The sequence below is a fragment of the Phyllobates terribilis genome, unplaced genomic scaffold, assembly GCF_046119375.1.
Source record: "Phyllobates terribilis strain yellow unplaced genomic scaffold, ASM4611937v1 Scaffold_1__5_contigs__length_1240528914, whole genome shotgun sequence".
Classification (NCBI taxonomy): domain Eukaryota; kingdom Metazoa; phylum Chordata; class Amphibia; order Anura; family Dendrobatidae; genus Phyllobates; species Phyllobates terribilis.
Window position 1 is genome coordinate 1,156,255,575 of NW_027362761.1, and position 21,756 is coordinate 1,156,277,330.

General features: G+C 43.2%; 1 long non-coding RNA gene across 1 annotated transcript; it reads left to right on the plus strand.

Annotated features, from left to right (window-relative positions):
- Positions 1-3,260: 3,260 nt before the first annotated feature.
- Positions 3,261-4,391, plus strand: LOC141172871 (uncharacterized). The gene is made up of 3 exons (XR_012252546.1): positions 3,261-3,322; positions 3,729-3,802; positions 4,301-4,391. It is a non-coding gene; the product is annotated as an uncharacterized lncRNA (long non-coding RNA).
- The last annotated feature ends 17,365 nt before the right edge of the window (positions 4,392-21,756 follow it).

Consider the following 21,756-nt stretch of genomic DNA (forward strand, 5'->3'; position numbering starts at 1 on the left):
GGACAGACGTGGCATTGTGCAGACCTCCCATAGGTGATAATGTGACCTGGGTGAGGACAGACGTGGCATTGTGCAGACCTCCCATAGGTGATAATGTGACCTGGGTGAGGACAGACGTGGCATTGTGCAGACCTCCTATAGGTGATAATATGACCTGGGTGAGGACAGACGTGGCATTGTGCAGACCTCCCATAGGTGATAATGTGACCTGGGTGAGGACAGACGTGGCATTGTGCAGACCTCCCATAGGTGATAATGTGACCTGGGTGAGGGCAGACGTGGCATTGTGCATACCTCCCATAGGTGATAAAGTGACCTGGGTGAGGGCAGATGTGGCATTGTGCAGACCTCCCATAGGTGATAATGTGACCTGGGTGAGGGCAGACGTGGCATTGTGCAGACCTCCCATAGGTGATAATGTGACCTGGGTGAGGACAGACGTGAAATTGTGCAGATCTCCCATAGGTGATAATGTGACCTGGGTGAGGACAGACGTGGCATTGTGCAGACCTCCCATAGGTGATAATGTGACCTGGGTGAGGGCAGACGTGGCATTGTGGAGATCTCCCATAGGTGATCATGTGACCTGGGTGACGGCAGACGTGGCATTGTGCAGACCTCCCATAGGTGATAATGTGACCTGGATGAGGGCAGATATGGCATTGTGCAGACCTCCCATAGGTGATAATGTGACCTGGGTGAGGGCAGACGTGGCATTGTGCAGACCTCCCATAGGTGATAATGTGACCTGGGTGAGGGCAGACGTGGCATTGTGCAGACCTCCCATAGGTGATAATGTGACCTGGGTGAGGGCAGACGTGACTTGTGCAGACCTCCCATAGGTGATCTATATAGTGCTATTTCATGTATCTCTAGATGTGGATTTCTAGTGACGGCCGGACTTCTAGTATTAAACATTAGTACAGAAGATCATATAATGACTTCTATAGACGGACTGCTAATAATGATTCATTATAACCCATGGATTCTCCTTCTCTCCAGGGCCGTCTACTTAGTGCACCACAGAGACTCAAAACAGATCTTTGCCATGAAGAAAATGGCCAAGCGGAACCTGGATAAACCAGCGGCCTTTCTGGAGAGGGACATCCTGACATTCTCTGATTGTCCCTTTGTGGCCTCCATGCTCTGCTCCTTCCCTACGAGATCTCACCTGTGTATGGTCATGGAGTATGTAGGAGGTAGGACACGTACATTGTATTATACTCAGCTCATGTCTGCTGACATCTTATCATTAGGATTCTCCCCGTGGACGGTTACATCCCCACAGAGCATTTACTACAGGTTATCTATTACCAAGATGCCTGGAAAGTCATTGATGTGTGTGATCTCCTTGTATGTCCGCACTGAGCACGTCAGTATCTCCAGCTGTAGACGAGATGTGACATCACTTTATGTTATTAGTGACATGGACGACGTTTCACCATGACTTCAGACTAATATTATGTGCACTATACATGATATCTGTATATATTCTCTCCTGCCCCAATGTCTCCGCTCACTTCTCATCATACATCATGGCGATCTGCTGTATAAACCCCTCACCGCTCATATTTCCTTTCTTCTACAGGTGGAGACTGTGGGACCCTCCTAAGCACCAGGGGTCCGTTATCTGTCCCCTTGGCCCGCTTGTACTTTGCAGAAGCGGTTGTTGCTGTAGAATACCTCCATAGCTATGGTGTGGTGCACAGAGACCTGAAGCCAGATAAGTAAGTGCCCCCTGTAGTATAATAAAGGGGTAAAGTTATCATCTATTATCACATGGTCTGTGAGTCTAAAACCATCTTCTCTTTCACAGCCTCCTGATTACATCTGCTGGACACATAAAAGTCACCGATTTTGGAGTTTCCAAACTTGGTCTCATGATACCAAAAACCAACGTCCACAAGGATTTAGCGGTGGACATCTACAGAGAGTTCCTGGACAGCGAGGTCAGCATCACTTACAGGAACTTAGCTTGTTCTTTACAAATCTCATTACACTATTGTCTCTTCTCTACATTCTTCATTTCTAGAGAACTTTTCCACTGATATTTTGTCTTTTGTCATTGTGTTTTTATGGCAAGAACTTTTCACAATAATCGTTTCATCGATTCTCATCTTGATCTTCTGTTCGCTTCCAGATCTGTGGCACCCCATATTACATCGCCCCAGAGGTCTTCCTGAACGAAGGCTACGGAAGACCTATTGACTGGTGGTCACTGGGGATCATCCTGCACGAATTCCTTGTGGGATCTGTACCATTTGATGAGAACTCACTAACTGAGCTTTATAGAACTGGCCAAGTTGGTAGGTAGAATAATCCAATCATTGCTTTCACTGGTTACATTGGTTTAGTTATTTCCTTTGCTTTATCTTACAGTCCAATGCTGAGTTTTTATTTTCTGTAATTTTCTATATAACAGGAGACATTATTTGGGATTGCGATCATGCTCCTCCTCCCGATGCTCAGAACCTCATCAATGAGCTGCTCAGAAGAAATCCGGCACATAGACTTGGGACAGGTAACAGATATAATAGCATTAATATTTCTTATTACACCAAGGATATATCGCTCATATCCATGAGGATCAGCACTTCTCTGTCTGCTTGCCTATTTCTAGTTCTCCATACTATGATTTTCAGTCTATTTCCTTCATGTCAGCTTGCTTATGTCATTAGTTCAGATTAAGATATACTGCTCAGATATGGAGCCGTTTCTGACAATGTCCAAATCACTTCTGTTTTTCTTTTTCCAGGAGGAGCATTTGAGATCAAGAGCAATCCGTTCCTGAGTGACTTAGATTTTGACAACCTTCTAAGTCAGAAGCCGGAGTACGTTCCTCAGCTTGTGTCAGATGAGGACACCAGCTTATTTATCAGTAAGTAGAAAGAGACGTCACCTAGACTAAGCGGCTGTTTGTCTCATCTTCGATAAAATGTGACAATTGGTTCCCATTAATATTAGTGATTAATGGAGACTGTGTTATACTGACAACCCTTAATAACACTTCATTACCTACGTTTTGTAGATCACTCTGAAATAAACAATTATCTGGTCTCAGAGGATGAGAAGAACACAAGTGAGGACAATGAGAGCCCTGACTTCCAAAATTTTATATCATCTTCTGAAAGGCTTTGTAAAGTAAGTATGTGATCAATAAATCCAGAATATGTAATAAAAGACCTCTAAAAGTAAAAAAAAATAAATATCTTATTTTTGCTTGTATTCAGCTCTATACCACCGCTACCAGAACGATGAATGATGAGGATCCCAAGTCCTTTCCCGAGTGTACCCAATTATCCAGTACAAACATCTCAGAAATGTAAGTAGATTATGGGGTTATTACTGGAAGCTCCATGCTGATATATTTGCACAACACCAAATATAGGACATAAATACGATAATATCAAATGCAGAATCCACCACCCCATGATTAGCGGTCATTGTACTTTTGGCTTCAGAAATCGCTGGTGATAGCAGTCCATAATTGTAGCTAGTCATGCATTTTCACTGCTGCCCACACCGTAGGAGAGATGTAGTATTACATGTCAGCCATTCTTGGTAGTTGTTTTCTGCTCTGATCCACAGAAGATAGTTTTGAGCAGGAGACCTTCCCCACGATGACAGTCATATGTCCTATTAGTCCTTATAGTCGGTGTTGTTCTAGTGAGACAATCCCTTATATCCTGCGTTTACTTGTGATTTACACATTTTCTTCTTCCAAACAGGCAGAAAGAATCTTTCCGTGAATCTGACAGAGACGACGCTATAATCAGCTTGCCATCCTCGTCCCCATTGTCAGGTATGTACATGTCTACAGCACAAAGAATGGAGATGTTGCCATCAAGACTCAAATATTTCTACATGTTTTTTCTGTAATAGATCTACTATGTTATCCATGTTTCATGGATCCCAATGATATTGCCCATGGGTCCATATTGTATCTCAGTTTCCTTACATTTTGTACAGTTTTTTCATGGATTCTGTGAGATACGTTGGAGCATCCAGTGACCTACGTCATCATAATGAGACATCGTCTCCTACAATAGTATATCGCTCATTAGGGATGCACCATATGGCGGCACACAGGGCGCTCGCGGCTTCATATTAGTGATACTTTTAATGCCCCTCAGATAAGGTCGTGTGTGGTATATAGGACTTATTCTGCCCTATTATGTAATGCCAGATTACCAGGACTATAGGGGACAGGACTAGAACAATTCTACTATGTATAGGAAAGATACAAAGCAGATCCCATAAGAATATGTCGTTAATGAGGTTTTTTTAACTTTCCGTTCAGAATTTCCAGCTGAGGAGGAAAGAAAATCTGCATCAAATCTGAGTATAGAAGAACAAAAACCAGAAAATGGAGAAAAGGGGAAAAAGAGACGAGGTAAGTGTGAGAGTCATCTCCATGTTGTGTGATGTCGGTCAGTGAGAATAATTCATGTGGAGCAGATGTCATCTGTCAGTGATGGGATTGTCACATGTGTGATGGCTGACAATGATCCCTGACCTCTGTGTGATGAGATTCCTCTGCCGTCCGGCACAGTGACCGCACAGTAGTATCATGTATTATGGAGTCCCATCACTTACATTATATTTACTTCTCTTCTCATAGGTTCCATCTTCCGCCGGATCTTATCATCCTGCCGGCGTGGATTATCCAGGGCTGCTCGTGCATTTGCATGTTGTCACTGTTGCCCTAAAACCATCTAAAAGCCAGAAAACCTGAAGTCCAGCAGATCCACCATCACTGCTGGACCTGTATAGAAGGACCTTCACCATCTACCTGAGGCCTTCTGACTGTTCCATCTCTACCCGGACATGTATCACCTCTGTCACCAGGCTCCGCGGTATTCATACTGCTCGCCTGTCTGGGCTTTTACTGATCACCCGGTATCTGACCCCGGCTGTGCTCCTGACTATGATTTCACCTATTGATTCTATTCCTGCATTTCTCCCTCCCTTATCCTTCTATCCCATTATCAATAAAAAAAAAATTATATATATTTTTACTTAGTTTTTTTGCATTCATCAAAGTTTACTCTGCATTTTGTTAATTAACAAAAATAATATATCAACACTTCTGTTTTAAAAGCATATGTATACGCCTATAATGTGTATATATAGTATATACAGGGTGGGCCATTTATATGGATACACCTAAATTAAATTGGAATGGTTGATAATATCAACTTACTGTTTGTGGCACATTAGTATATGGGAGGGGGAAAACTTTTCCAGATGGGTGGTGACCATGGTGGCCATTTTGAAGTCGGCCACTTTGGATCCAACTTTATTTTTTTCAATGGGAAGAGGGTTATGTGACACATCAGACTTATTGAGAATTTCATTAGAAAAACAATGGTGTGCTTGGTTTTAACGTAACTTTATTCTTTCCTGAGTTTTTTACAAGTTTATGACCACTTATAAAACAACAGATACTGGAAGCCTGTGCTAGCATTTCTTCTGCAGTGTTGCTCTCAGTGCGTCAAGAGTGGGAGAAGAGGGTTGCATTGACAATCCAACACAATGGGCAGCACTTCGAACACATTTTATAAGAGGTTATAAACTTGTAAAAAACTCATAAAAGAATAAAGTTAAAACCAAGCACACCACTGTTTTTCTTATTAGATTCTCAATAAGTTTGAGAATTGAGCATTATACTACCTACAGACTCTGCCTATGAGAGAGGGGGAACATTATACTACCTACAGACTCTGCCTATGGGGGGGACATTATACTACCTACAGACTCTGTCTATGGGAGAGGGGGAACATTATACTACCTACAGACACTGCCTATGGGGTGGCATTATACTGCCTACAGACTCTGCCTATGGGGGGGACATTATACTACCTACAGACTCTGTCTATGGGAGAGGGGGAACATTATACTACCTACAGACCCTGCCTATGGGGGGGCATTATACTACCTACAGACTCAGCCTATGGGGTGGAACATTATACTGCATACAGACTGCCTATGGGGGAGGGGGAACATTATACTACCTACAGACTCTGCCTATGGGGGTGACATTATACTACCTACAGACTCTGCCTATGGGGGGGACATTATACTACATAAAGACTCTGCCTATGGGGGGGGGACATTATACTACATAAAGACTCTGCCTATGGGGGGGGGACATTATACTACATAAAGACTCTGCCTATGGGGGGGGACATTATACTACATACAGACTGCCTATGGGTGAGGGGAAACATTACACTACCTGCAGACTCTGCCTATGGGGGAGACATTATACTACCTACAGACTCTGTCTATGGGGGGGACATTATACTACAGTCTCTGCCTATGGGGGGAGCATTATACTATATGAAGGATTATGGGGAGTGCATTATACTATATTGAGGACTATTTATACAGTGTGGGGATTTCGGTTAGTGTCATACAGTGTGGGAGATAATGTGGGGTCTTTGCACAGTGTGGGGGCCATTATACAGTGTGGGAGATAACGTGGGTTCTTTGTATAGTGTGGGGGCCATCAAACAGTGTGGGAGATAATGTGGGCTCTTTGCACAGTGTGGGGGCCATCATACAGTGTGGGAGATAATGTGGGATCTTTGTTTAGTGTGGGGCCATCAAACAGTGTGGGAGATAATGTGGGGTCTTAGCACAGTGTGGGGGCCATAATACATTGTGGAAAATAATGTGGGGTCTTTGCACAGTGTGGGGGCCATAATACAGTGTGGGAGATAATGTGGGGTCTTTGCACAGTGTGAGGGCCATCATACAGTGTGGGAGCCATCAGTTTGGAGGCTACTAAGGGGTCAGTATACCGTGTATAAGAGAGCATCATACAGTGTAGAGGGGAGGAGATGTACATGGGGGGAGACTCAGGACATTATTAAATGTTAAGTGGGCACTTATTGTTATAGGGGAACTCAGGTTGTTATGACTGTCAAAGGAGCACACAGAGGGCAATATTACTTTCTAGGGGGCAAAATGTGGGCTCTGTTTTCTAGGGCACTTACACACAGCATTACTATATTCTAGAGGTTTGTTTTACTATTTAGAGCGCACACAGCAGGTGCAGTAATAGGGATATGATAGTAGCGGCTCAGTATTGGGGTATTAGCAGGAAGAGGTGTTTGTGCAGCTTGGGAATAGATGGGGACGGGGCCTGAAATGTAAGGAGTCAAATGTGTCTTAGTTGTGATCTCTGCAGACCTGAGACTCTGAGTCCTGGCGGGAGAAGTTGTTGTGTCGGTCTGGGCCAGATGGAAAAGACGTGAAAAATGAACAATATAATCAGAAAGAACATCACCTGTAAGTTACTACTGTATGTATAACCGTGCTGTGATCTCTAATATGTTCTGCAGGCCTGGCATCTATCAATATATGGTCACCATATGGCGGTAGCATCAGTGCTGGTCTTTGTATAGAGATTATTTTTAGCAACAGCCCGATCATCTGCTGAGCTTCTCCTACATCCACTATCTGGGTGCGTCACCATAGCTGTAATCAGGGTTACCTGGTTAGGGGCCCACTCAGAAGTTTCACCCCTCCCTGAACCAAAACCCTAGCTACGCCTTTGCATGAGCTGTATAAGAGTAGTACAACTCAACACCTAACCTGCAGTCATATAAGACAGTATGCCAAAAAATAGGGACAAGTAGTAAATGCATAAAAAAACAGGGAGCATGACTACCAGAATGCCGATGGTGGATCAATGTCACAGTGATGCAAACTACGTGGATCACATGCAGGGCTGGGACAAGGTATTTTGGTGCCCTAAGGAGATGAAGCCGATGGCCATCCCCCTCACCCCAAAGCAAAGGATTGGCCTAATGCACCTCCCCCATTCTCCTCCAATAGGTTAGGTAGCATATTCTGATGACCACTTCCACTAGAATTGTTACCTCTTTCTCCAATAAATTTTATCAAAAGTAAATAAAAAGTGGTGTACATAATGGATGTGACTTAACAGGGAGTGCAATTTCAAAGTTAGATACAGAATCACTCATTTTTTACCGACCATTTACACAATACAGGGGAAAAAATAGCCATATACATCCCTGACGGTCCTATATTTTAAATGTAGAACCTAAAGATAGTTTATGGAAACTAATAATGCGTAACTATAATCAGGGATGTTTAAGTGCAATTAAGGTGTTCAGCATTGGGCAGATACCCTAAGGGAAAATAAACAGACCCCCACTATAAATAAAGGGATATGTCTGATGGTTTTTACGTCCATCATGCGACAAATACAGCTTGCACAAAACTGATGGTGGCTCTGGCGATGGATTCACATTTTGGTGACATATTCAATAAGTGATGGTTGTTCTGGTGGTATATTCATGAAGTGATGATGATTCTGGTGATATATTCATCACCAGAACCATCATCAGTATATGAATACGAAGCTAAAATCACTATCGGTACATAATTAAAGCACCAGAGCCATCAATAGTACATAAATATGGCACCAGAAACATCATCAGTAAATAAATACGTCACCAGAACTACCATAAATATATGAATGTCACCAGAACCACCATTAGTACATGAATGTCACCAGAGCACCATCAATCCATGAATGCATCACTAGATCCACCATCAGTACATGAATACATCAACAGACCCAACAACCCAACATAAATACTTGACTAAGTCGCCACAACCACCATCAGTAAATTAATACATCACCAGAACCTCCATCAGTACATGAATACATGACCAGAACAACCGTAAGTACATGAATACATAACCAGAACCAAGAGTACCTGAATGCAAGAACCAAGATTAGCACAACGATCAATTGTAATATCAAGTCAGCCCCATAAATAATTGTATCGCATGAGCCTACAACCCTACAACTCCCAGTATGACCTTAACAATGGTAAGGGGATACTGGGAGTTGTTATTAACAGCCATCATCAGACTGCGGACCATACAGGAACCACAGCACTGATGAGACCTAGTAAGTATCAGAAATAAATATTTACATCCAGGTACCTTACAGATGATATATTCTCTGGAGTAGTCTCTTTTTTTTCCATCTCCATCTTGTCTAGATGACATTATGATTTTTCACATCCACAGCTGGTCTCGGCAGACCTCCCTTTTCTCCGGTCTTTTGCAGCATATCCCCACAAGGTGCCGATAAAAATAAGAGTGTTATTACAATGCCCTCTGCATAAAAATATCTGTTCATATTATGTCCTAAATAAGCCTCCTATGTTATATGACCTTCACACTGTCTACCATTAGCTTATATATAATGCTGGACGCGTCCTTCTGTCTGAAGCTGAAATGGCGCAGAAGTCAGCGCGTGCGCATACTGTGAACTCCAGCGCCATTTTATTGAAGACACTATATATGCGAATTCACAGTATATAGTATAATGTCCAACACAGACCCCCATAAATAGTATGATGTCCAAAACAGGCCCCATGTATACTATGATGGCCCCGACAGCATTGCATACAGTATTATGGCCCACAAACAGCACCCCAAACAGTATGATATTTACCATAGCCTCTTTTCCAGTATCGTCACCACATCCCCTAGTATGATGACTTCCACAGCCCCATATTCAGTATGGTCTCCACAGCTCCTCATATACGTTGCTGTCCCCTCACACAGCCCCTCATTTCATGGCCCAAAAGCACAGCACCTTATTTCATGCTCCCCCTACACAGCCCCTCATGTTATGCCCCACTGCACACCGCCTCATTTTATTCCCCCCATCTTAAAAGCCACTCAGTTTATTCCCATCTGTACAGCCACTCATGTTATCCCCCATCTGCACAGCCACTCATTTTATTCCCCCCATCTGCACAGTCACTCAGTTTATTAACCCCATCTGCACAGCTCCTCATTTTATCCCCCATCTGCACAGCCCCTCATTTTAGTCCCCCCATCTGAACAGCCCTCAGTTTATTCCCCATCAGCACAGCCCCCTATTTTAATACCCCACATCAGCACGGCCCCTTTTTATTACCCCCATCAGCACAGCCCCTCATTTTATTACCCGCCATCAGCACAGCCACTCATTTTATTACCCCTCCCATGAGCACAGCCCCTCATTTTATTTGGCCCAACAGCAGAACCCCTCATTTTATTACCCCCATCAGCACTGTCCCTCATTTTATTACCCTCCCATCAGCACAGCTCCTCAGTTTATTTCCTGATCTGCACAGACCCTCATTTTACCTCCCCATCAACATACACCCTACTTTCATTTTATTCCCCCCATCAGCACAGCCCCTCCCCTCATTTTATCCCCCCATCAGCACAGCCCCTCCCCTCATTTTATTCTCCCCCAGATCAGCACAGCCCCTCCCCTCATTTTATCCCCCCATCAGCACAGACAATATCCTCATTTTATTCACCCCCCTCCACCCACATAATCCCGGCTCCTGGTGACCATCTCCTCTTCTGTGAAGTGCAGCAGTGGATGTTGAATGGCGCAATGACGTCACTCCATCGCACCATCCAATGTCCCCAGAAGTTAACTGCGTCTTACCAGAGATCCCGGTGGAACAGGGGGTTTGTTACAGCTCCTCTGCTTCTGTCCCAGACAGCGCACATAGCAATCGTATTCTCGTCTGCCAGACAAGAATACAACTGAATGCAAGAAGGGAGCGATGGTCGGAGTGCAGGCAGAGAGGGGTGAGTGGTGTCAGTGAGTGCCATCGCTCACATCAGTGCCCCAGCCATCACCGTGCTGAAAATCTGTGACATTCAGTGATTTTTTTAAAAAAAATGTGCCCCCCCCCACCGAGGGTAGGCAGGAGGTGGCGCCCTAGGCAGGTGCCTTCCCTGCCTACCCCTTGTCCCAGGCCTGAGCACATGTGTATAAAAAAAATCAGAAGGATAACCACAAGGCATGCAATGAAAATGAACATGGGAAAACCATGAGTGTAAGCAGCACCATCATACTAAAGATACTCGTAAGTAGGCATGATAATCAATAAGTGTAAAAAGTGATGGAAGGAAATAAAGAAGGTATAGCCCAAATGTCAGAGGACAAACTCCATGCATATCGCTGTGGATCACAGCTTCATCAGGGGAAGTGTGAGTACATAGCAGGCAGAGAGTACTGATATACATATGTGAGAGTGTGAACTGTGATAGCAGCAGGAGAGCATTAGGACCCTGTGACTTTTGCCTGGCTGAGCTCAGAGCAGGGGCAGAGCAGGAAACCCTGTGTGTTCTGAGGGTGTCTGCTGTGTGAGAGGCGAGACAGGAAGTCTGTGAGAACTGAGCTGCAACAAGACTCTCTCTGTACAAGCTTCCCTGTGGAGATTGTTAACCCCTGGCCCTGGTGAAGCTGTGTCCCTGCTTAAGAACAAGTGCTGAGCTGAGGAAAGCTGTGTGGCTCTTTGGAGTTTTGTGGAAGTCCATGCTGAGTGGACAAGAGACTTTGTGTTGAAGGAGCCAAGTGTCGACTGAGAAGGGAAAGAGACTGAGGAATCCATCTCGGTGAAGGAACGTGTGGTCGGTGGTCTGGAAAAGAGTGAGTGACTGCGAGAGGAGAGAAGGGGTCCGGTGCCATTCACATGGAGAGGATACTGACAAGCCTTGTGAAGAGATCTTCCCAGACCTTAACCTGAGGCTACAGGACTAAAGTCCCCGACGTGTGGGCTCGGCATCGGCCGACAAGACAAGGAGCCTTTGCTGTTTTTGTGAACGCTGCTTTTGTTTTGGTGCCAAAGTTTTCCGGGACTAGCTGCAGCCACCGCGATTCACAGGACTGTGATAGACCACATCTGAGGTTAACGGTACCGTAACTTTAAGATACCCGGGTATCCTTATAATAGGGGTATAAGAGCAATTGGTATAGTTTCATGCATTGTTATTGCTAATAGTGGTAGGATTGTATGCAGTGTGCCATCTCAGGGGTCCCTATAGACCGCCATCACTAGACTGACACTGTGTTTAGGTAAAATTGTTCCAGATCTTTAGAATAATTCACACAAGCTGGAAACCTTGAGATTGGCACATTGATTTCAGCTTTTGCTGATTGTGTGTATTTAGTAGGGACAGTGTCCCAGGTAGAACCTGAGACTGATTCATGCAATACTGAATTTTAGTCTAATCCCTGTTTTAGTAAAGAAAGTGTTGTTTATTTCTGTCTCTGGCTCAGTTTGTGACTCACTGGATCTCTCTCGGACCTCCGGTCATTACACATACATGCTAAAATTAGGTGATTAGTAATTACCGGTACATAACGATTGTTGCAGCATTTAGTTAAGAAGGGGGCATCCATTATTAAATCACATAAATAAATCACCACAAAAGCATCACAAAAGGACAGATTGCTTGCCATTAGATGACGGTGTTTGCGCAGGATGAACGAAACCCAACAATAAGGAGTCAAGCTAAATGTGCATGCCCAGGGTACCGGGGGCGCGTCTCCTCGTAAGGTCAAACGTGAAGGCAGAGTTAATGAGCGCATGCACAGGCCGGCCACAGTTTTACACATACAGTCTATGGAAAAGGCGCTGTGAAGATCTGAGGTTGTAAATAATCACCTAGGCAGGTTAACGATGCAACAACATCCATGGTAACTCAACAACTCCAGGTAAATGGCCAAAATACAGTTCTCTCAGTCCTCAAGTTCCCAACCTGGGATCAGTAGTTCCACTGAATTTGTATCAGGCCATACTCACAGTCTCCCAACTTTTAGTTGGCCTACAGATTTCATATCTCCAGCCAGCATAGTCTGTAGCCACAGTACACGATCGTCCAGACCACGATGGAAGCACAAGTATCCAGTAGCAACAGTCCTTTAAAGGGAATCTGTCACCCCCTGGCACTTATCTGACCTCTAATATGGGCATACAGGTGTTAGGATCATTCAGCCATGGAGGGTCCTTGTTGGAGTCGGGGTATCCCCGTAACAAGAAATACACAGACACGTAGTGTATAATCAAGTACTGGGAAGCCCCTGAGCGCGTCTCCCTCTATGGGTGCTGTCCCTTTATTTATAATAATAATCATTTTTTTTTTTTTTTTTTTTTGTCAGACATGCGCAGTAAAATGCCTTTGTTTCACAAGCAGTGAAATGATGATTCATAACAGTGGAATGTTGATAAGAAAGTTTCATAAACAGAAAAGTGATAATTAGTAGAAGGTTGCTGAGACAGCTAAAACAAGTTACAATCTAGTTTCTGGGCGTCAGTCCAAATGTCCAGATAAGGGAAGAATAACTTCATCTGTGTCTTACATCGTAGTCTTGGGTGTAGAATAACTCCTATCATCCTCTCAGTCCCCCCTTTGATTCTTCCTTATGGACTTTTGGTAGAAGACCTGGTCCGGGAGTTCTTTTCTTTCATATTCTTGAGTCCGTGTTACAAAGCTTATTTATGCATATTAAAATAATTTTTAATCCTATTTTAAACACTACATATATGACTACTATAATTAGCACAATCTGTAATATACCTTGCAGAATTCCAGCCACCCAACCTCCAATACCCTTAAACCAGTTCTTTGGGTTGAGAAAGGAGAAGGTGTCTGACCACCAGCTATCTTTATTTTGGTCATTGTGTCTGTCATATTCATCCCGTAATCGTTGTATATCTGCCAGCTTGAACCTCATACTCATTGTACTGTTTGGATCTATGTAATGACAACAGGTTGGACCAATAATTTGACACATTCCTCCCTGGGCCGCAGTTAGGTAGTCTAACACTACAGTATGTTGATTAGTAACAATTATAAGTTGATTTTGTACAGCTATACTAGTATTAAGTATATCCATAATATCCCATATCTGATCATCTAGATAGTCGGTGGCCTGAACTAATTTATCCCACATCTGCATCAACATTGGATACACAAAGAAAGTGCTGAATATTTTATTAGGAATTCCCATTTGGACCACATGTGGCCTACCTGAAGGTCTAGGCGAGTTGTCGGCTGCTCTTTTGTATAGTGTGTGTTTAGGTACTGCTTGCATATCTACCTGCTGATTCTGAACTATAAATGTGGCCGGTGTTAAGCGTCCTAGAGTACATGTACCTTTTATTCCTACTGGGAGCCATTTGTATGCTCCATTTCCACAAATCCAGAAGGTTCCTTCAGGCAGATCCCATATTGCAGAGTGTTGGAGCACCAACCTATGTACCAAATCTAAAAATTTAGATACATTCTGAAGTATACACCAAGGGGGTTTTTGACCTAATGGACTACAGTATCCTGCATCTGGATTTTCACAAGTCGGTGTACCTGGGTCATATGCACTTGACTCATTACATAATATATTACCTGGTATCTTTGAACATGTATCATTGTTTCCATCGGGGAATAATTGTGAATATTTCCAACCATTATTGTGTATGTATTTTTCTACTATATCAGGTTTAAAAGGTTGAGAAGAAGATACTGTGCTACTAAAACTGAGTTGTATATTTTCTGTAGGAATTAACCCTAAGTCTGTTAGTCCCGTCTTATTTCTAGGAACCCATACACCTCCTTTAAACGCTAAATATTGTAAGTTGTTTATTTTTCCGGTCATATTACCTTGCCACCAGGGAAATCCCACCCACCCCACAACTGGGATGGCAACAGTGGTGTTCCATAATCTAGAATTAACGGTTTGGTTATTTGCTAATTTGTCTGAGCAATTAGTCCATGTAAACACTTCCTCAGGGGTCATGGGTACGGCCAGGAAGGGTATGCTCGTGGCTGATATTGGAGAATGCGTACAAATCCAACAGTCTGCTATTTTCTGTCCGCCATCGAGCAGCCTGTTTACCAATGTCTCATGATGTTTTATAAATTTATTATCTGTAGGTTTTGGGGAACTTAGTTTATCCCACAGGTCTCCCTGATCTATCGTTATAGCTAACACAAGTACAATCACCACTATTTCTTTTTGCAATGGCTTGCATGTACCCATGCTGATTTTCCTTCCAATTTTACTGCAGTTGGAGTTGTCAATAACACCTGATATGGACCCTCAAATCTGGGTTCTAGCGTTCTTCTGTTATGTCTTTTTACGTAAACTTCGTCTCCTGGTTGCAGCTTGTGCGTTCCCTCAATGGAATCTGGATCTGGAATGGAAGAGAACACTAAAGAGTGTATTTTAGACACATGCTTACATAAATTTTGTACATAAGCAGTTAAGCTTTCAGTTTCTAACATTAAAGTCTGTGGGAAATACAATCCTGTATTGGCAACTCTACCAAACAATATTTCATGGGGGGTGAGTTTGCTCTTTCCCTGGGGGGTGTTTCTGACTGAATACAATGCTATTGGGAGACACTCAGTCCATGGTTTCTGTGTTTCTGCCATGGCTTTCTGTATTTTTAACTTAAGTGTTCCATTCATTCTCTCAACCTTACCAGAACTCTGTGGGTGGTAAGGGGTGTGTAGTTCACTTTTTATACACAACATTTTCATTACATTCTGAAAGATCTCTCCAGTAAAATGTGTACCTCTATCTGACTCGATCACTTCTGGGATACCATAACGGGGTACCAGTTCATGTGCTATTTTTACTGCAGTGACTTTAGCCGTGGCTGTATGAACTGGATAAGCCTCTGGCCACCCCGAAAACATGTCCACACATACCAGTACATACTCATAGTGTCCATGCTTAGGCATCTGGATGTAATCGATCTGAAGTCTCTGGAACGGATATAGTGGTCTTACATGGTGCTTCTGGGGGGTCTTAACAGTCTGTCCTGGATTGTGGGCTAAACAGATTTCACAAGAACCACATTTTGCTCGAGCTACCTGGCCGAACCCTGGGGCTAACCACTTCTGTCTGACCCTCTGTATCATACCGTTTGCAGACACATGTGTAGGTCCGTGGGCTTCACTGACCACAACAGGGTACCATGCTCGGGGGAGACAAAGCTCATCTCCTTTTCTCCATAGTCCTTCTTTTTCTTCTGCCCCCTGTTTCTGCCACTCTTCTTTTTCTTCTCTACTCACCTGTTGGTGGGCTTCTTTGAGCCGTGTAATTAAGTCAAATTCTGATACTGCACTAATAGTGTGGTCAGTTGTCAGAGGTTTTACTGCAGCTCGCTTAGCAGCCTTGTCGGCTCGGTCATTACCCCTAGCTATCTCGGTGTCGAGTCTTACATGTGCAGGTACTTTTATTACTGCTACTTGTTTGGTTGAGGCAGCTGATTCTAGGATTTGTCTAATCATTTGTCCATGTTTTACTGGTTGACCTGAAGCTGTCATGTAACCTCTAGCTCTCCATATACATCCAAAATCATGTACAATACCATATGCATATCAGTAAAAATATTAGCGGTTTTTTCTTTTGCTAACTGTAATGCTCGTATTAGAGCTAATAGTTCAGCTTCCTGGGCTGAACAGCTGGCCTGCATTGGCTCAGCTTCAATAACATCATGATCTGATACAATGGCATAACCTGTGTGAAAGTTACCAGTTTCATCTGCATACCTACTACCATCTATATACATATGTAGGTCTGGATTGTCAAGAGGGGTGTCCTGTACATTAGGTAGCCCTTGTGTTTCTTGTTCTATACACTGTAAGCAATCATGTATTATATTGTCTTGTTCGTGGTATTGTAAAAAATTTTCATCTTCGTCTTCCTGACCTCCTTCCACTCCCCCCTTTGTCTCTAGTGGTAACAGAGTGGCTAAATTTAGAGACAATATGCGGCGAAAAGTGAGGTTTGGTGGCATTAGTAAGGAGCATTGTAATCTAAGATGTCTAGCCATTGAAATGTGTTTTGGCAATACCTGATTCAGTATGCCATGTACATCATGTGTAGTTTGTACTATTAGGGCATGGTCTAGTACTATTTCTGAGGCTTTTTCTACCAAAAGAGAGACAGCTGCTACTACTCTGACACATGATTGTGCAGCTTTGGTAACATTATCTAATTGAGCAGAATAGTATGCGACAGGTCTTTGTTTATTTTCATGTTTCTGTGTTAGTACTCCTGTAGCATGATTAGACATTTCCGCAGCCATTAATTGGAATGGTTTGGCGTAGTCTGGGATTCCCAAGGCCGGGGCTGACATGAGACCTTTCTTGAGGTCTTGAAAGGCTATGAGTGCTGATTCAGTTAACTGGAAAGGTTCGATTTTTAAACAATCATATAGAGGTTGCATAAGCTGACTAGCATGTATAACCCATTGTCTGCAGTGTGATACTATTCCCAAAAATGCTCTTAATGTTTTGTAGTTCTTGGGAGGAACAAGATCTCTAATGATTTTTAGTCTGTCGGCGGTGAGGTGCCGAATACCTTGTGAAATGCAGTGTCCTAGAAATACTACCGTAGTCATACAAAGTTGTACTTTTTTCTTGTTAACTTTACAGCCCATGTCTGCTAGAAATATTAACAATCTTATTGTGTTGCTGTTTGCGGACTCTTGAGCAGGGGCACATAATAATAGGTCATCAACATATTGAAGAATTACAACCTCATCCGTAGGTTTGAAATTTTGAAGAACTGATCTCATAGCTTCTGAGTACAAGGTAGGTGAATGTATCATACCCTGTGGTAATCTTGTCCATGCTAATTGTCTATTCTTAAATGTAAATGCAAACAGTTTGTAACAGTCTGGGTGTAATGGTACTGAAAAAAATGCATTTGATAAGTCTATGACAGAAAATACTCGTGCTGTTGCTGGGATCTGTGATAGCAACGTGTGTGGATTTGGCACAACAGGAGTAATAGGTTCCAAAATTTTATTTATCTCTCTTAGATCATGTACCATCCGGTACCTAGCAGCTGACCCCTCAGTAGATTTCTTTTTTACGGGGTACAACGGTGTATTGGCTGGTGACTTTACTTCTATCAGTACTCCAGTTTTTAGATAATCTTTTATCTGTTCTCCTATGGCGTGTTCTTGTTGGGCACTAATAGGATACTGTCTCAATTGGGGTAGTGTCACACCTGGAACAGGAGTGACTTTTACTGGAGCTATTGGCATTAGTCCTACATCGGTGTCATGTTGTGCCCATAATTTTTCTGGTACCTCAGAAAGATCTAAAATAATTTGGGTAGGGGCAGGATCTTTCTCATCCTCTAAGGCTTGGACTTTTACAATGTTTTCTAGAGACTCTTGGTCATCAGGCACCAAAATTTGGACTCTACCATCCTCCAAAAATTGGATATTCATTTCTGTCTGCTTTAATAGGTCTGTACCTAGAAGACAAGTAGGTGCCCCTTTGACAAAAAGAAATTTAGATAAAAATATTTTAGATCCTATCTTTGTTTCAAGGGGAATACTATATGGGAGTGGCCTGATTCCTCCATCATACCCTTCGGTATAGGTTACATCATCTGATAAACAATCAGCATTTGGTAAGGCGTCTTCATTGAGGACGGAGGAAGTTGCTCCGGTATCTATTAGAAAAGGGCATTGTTTTCCTGCTACTTTTACCTGAATTATTGGGCGCCTTCCAGTCAAAGTGGTTTGCATCACGTCTAGTCACTCGCTTGCTGCAGGAGCAGAAGCCTGTACTGTCTTTTCTTGTGATTCTCTTGGGACATAGGTACCATCTTCTATATCCCTGGCTTTTTTCCTGCATTCTCTAATCCAATGTCCTGGTTTCTTACAGTAGTGACATGGATTAGTTTTCTTATCCAAATTCCCTTTGTCATAGGTCTGATTTGATCTGTTGTTTTTATTGACCAGACTATTATTTGCTGCTACTCTGACGGGTTTGGATGCTGCCTCACGCATATCCATTTCTATCCCTAATAGTTTTTGTCTGACTATCTGGGGATCATCTAGGGTTCTCCAATCAGGAGTTGCAGCCTTGAACTTTTCCCTAAGTTTTGGGTTAAGATTCTCTATAAAAGTTTTTGTCATCAGTCGAATGACTCCTTCATTGGAAAGGTCCATTCCCTCGTCTCTGTAACTGTTTTCTACCGCTAAGTAGTATTCATCTACAGGCTGTCCTGACTTCTGGGAGACAGTTCCTGAAGTCCCTCTCATTCGTTGTTTAGTTCTCATAAACTCCATAAGTCTGATCATAAAATTCTGTCCTGACAGTGCGGTATTTGGATCCTCACCATCTACTGGTTGAGGTCTATGAGGTTCTATAACTGTCATCAATTCCTGATACAACCCTGGTGTCATTTTCATTCTACATAATTCTGTCCCATCTGACCATGTTCCATTATGGGTGTGTATTATCTGCTGTATGTACGTAGCAAATCTTAGTGGGCATTGTATTGGATCTGGTGCATTCTGAAGTAGGGACATTCCCTCAGCGGGGGTCCATGGAAAATATTGTCTAGTCTGATGGTATCTAGTTACTCTACGCGGTGGATTGCCACCATCTTCTTCTCTGTATGGTCGACTGAGGATACGCACTGGTGCCAACATATCATGTGGTCGTGGTGCTCCACATCCTGCACATGTGTCTCTCCAGTCTGGATTCTGGAGTCCACAGTTTGTACATGTCCATCCACCCGGACCCCGAAAATCAGGATACGGTGTGGGTTCTGACCTGGGCTGATATGGTGGTGCCAATGGGTTCATTTGTTTACTGTTTTCTGTTTGTACAATGGGACCCTGTCTGACTGGAGTTCTCCATAATCCATTGTCTTTATTAAAAGTCCAATGGTCTGTCTCTGCTGTTTTTGATAGTTCGACCATGGCCTCTACTTGTTCCTGCCATCCTTTGTCTCTTATCACTCCTGCTTTTCTAACCCGAATATCCTCCCATAGTTTCCTGTTAAACCTGTCATGCCTTGCTACCTGAAAAGTTTTGCAAACTTTCCCTAAATTCTTAGTTGCTTCTACACCACACCTTTCTTTCACGATCATATAGACATCTTGTTCATCATTTGTGGTCTTAGTCTGTTTGTTGCCCATTTTTCCTGACTATTCTTACCTTAGGAGGCTTTTTGGGTTAGATAAAATATATTCTATATTCTACCTTTCCTCGTTACCTATTCTGTCCTAAGGAGCCAGTATCTGAAACGGTTTCTCTGGACCGTTTTGTCTGAAGTGTAGAGTAATTCTAACACACATATATATGGCAACAAGGGCAAGACCAACAATACATAAAATGAACCATACAGTCTCCATTATATATCGTGTCCCTGGAGTATTATCATTACTTCCATGGGCTCATTCTGTCAATCTCTTATCCGTCAAAAAGGAGGACAAAGGTTCGGGAGTTAAGCGTGAGCGAAGGTTTCCCCGAAAGGACACAACCTTATGACTCAGTTAGGCAATCTCCGTAATACTTATGTCATCTACCTTAGTGCGGCTTATGAGGCTATTCCCGACATCCACATCTCTTTCATACCATCCGTTTCATAACCTTCTCTGACCTCTCCTTCGGCAGATCCTACAGTATATACATGAATGACCCGAGCTATAGGTATCCTTCTCTACTAGTTCCTCAATCCCAACACAAGATATGCATGAAATTTACGGACTATCGCAGAGCAGATGTAAGAGAACTAACAGTGTCTCTTACCTGGCCAGGTTTGTCATCTGCTGTTCCGATGTCCCAATCTCAGCGGTTACTCGTGCCGGTCGATGAACTTGAAGGAATACGCAGACCTCGGGTCCCTGTTTCGGGCGCCAGGAATTGTTAGGATCATTCAGCCATGGAGGGTCCTTGTTGGAGTCGGGGTATCCCCGTAACAAGAAATACACAGACACGTAGTGTATAATCAAGTACTGGGAAGCCCCTGAGCGCGTCTCCCTCTATGGGTGCTGTCCCTTTATTTATAATAATAATCATTTTTTTTTTTTTTTTTTTTTTGTCAGACATGCGCAGTAAAATGCCTTTGTTTCACAAGCAGTGAAATGATGATTCATAACAGTGGAATGTTGATAAGAAAGTTTCATAAACAGAAAAGTGATAATTAGTAGAAGGTTGCTGAGACAGCTAAAACAAGTTACAATCTAGTTTCTGGGCGTCAGTCCAAATGTCCAGATAAGGGAAGAATAACTTCATCTGTGTCTTACATCGTAGTCTTGGGTGTAGAATAACTCCTATCATCCTCTCACAGGTGATAGAAATGTAAATCTACACATACCTGTATGCCTCATATTAGAGGTCTTGTTGTTGTGAAACTTGTTTTTATTCTTTCAGGTTGCTGATGCTTGCTAGAAATCCCCGCCTCCTATATTAATTATAATTATAATGTTTCCCCCTCCCCTGCAAGTCACAGTCCCTGTGATGTTCAGTCTTGGCATCCAAAACTCGCGCATGCGCACATCACCTTTCACGCAAGGTGCACTTTTTGCTCCCGGCTATGTTGTGTACAGCAGTGATCTTGTGCGCAGGCGCTGGCGATTCACTGTGACTTCAGCTCCAGTGACCTCTGGCGTGCGCAACATTAAGGTGCTCTCCCCACTTCCTCCCTGCATCGTCATCGTTAGGAACCATATGTATATGCATATGGTTCCTAACGATGATGATCCAGGGAGGAAGTGGGGAGAGCACCTTAGTGCTTTGCATGCCGGAGGCCACTGAAGCATAAGTCACAGTGACTCACCGGCGCCTGCGCACAAGATCCTCCTATGCAATGAGCATAAAATGGAGGAAGTGTGCAGGTGCTGGATTTGTGCGCAGCACAGGGCACTATGACATGCAGGGGAGGGGGGAAACATTATAATTAATTCAGGATGGGGGAATTTCTTGTGGGAGCCGGGCCTCCAAAGCATCAGAAACCTGAAAGAATGGAAAGCAATTTCATAACAACCAGACCTCTAATATGAGGCATATAGATATATATATAGATTAACATTTCTATCACCTGTATGCCCATATTTGTAGGTCAGATAAGCCCCAGTGGGTGACAGA